This window comes from Orycteropus afer, unplaced genomic scaffold, assembly GCF_000298275.1.
Source record: "Orycteropus afer afer isolate SDZICR_OR568_19922 unplaced genomic scaffold, OryAfe1.0 scaffold00130, whole genome shotgun sequence".
NCBI lineage: Eukaryota > Metazoa > Chordata > Mammalia > Tubulidentata > Orycteropodidae > Orycteropus > Orycteropus afer.
The window spans coordinates 3,244,763-3,245,211 of record NW_006921717.1 but is presented as its reverse complement, the minus strand read 5'-3'; positions in this window follow the sequence as shown (position 1 = coordinate 3,245,211).

Here is a 449-nt window from a genome sequence, read left to right as displayed (position 1 = left end):
GGAGAGCGGGAGAGCGGTGGCCGTGGCAACACAGGAGTGATCCTTCAATAAAAAATGTCTTGAAACAATCTTAAACCCATAGAAAAGTCGCAGGAACAATATAAAGAATTCTTCCTCCTTGGGATCATTTGAGAATGAGCGGATGGCACTTCCACGTGTATTTCCTACAAAGACAAACTCACACACAACCCAGTGTGACCAATAAAATCACCTCTGCAGTCCACCCTATGGGGTCTCACGGCCCCCAGATCCTCAGAGGCCAAGCTGAGGGACAGCATGTCGTTTTCCAGAGCAGGGTCTCTGGAGGGGACATGGAAAGCCGTAGGCACTGCCCTACGAGTCTCCCTGCGCCCTGATTTGGGTACTTTCAAATTGAAAGACAAGGGTTGTGCACTCCAAGGGTTCACTGACCAATTACTCCTCGTTATATATGCTGGAAGGGGCGGGGG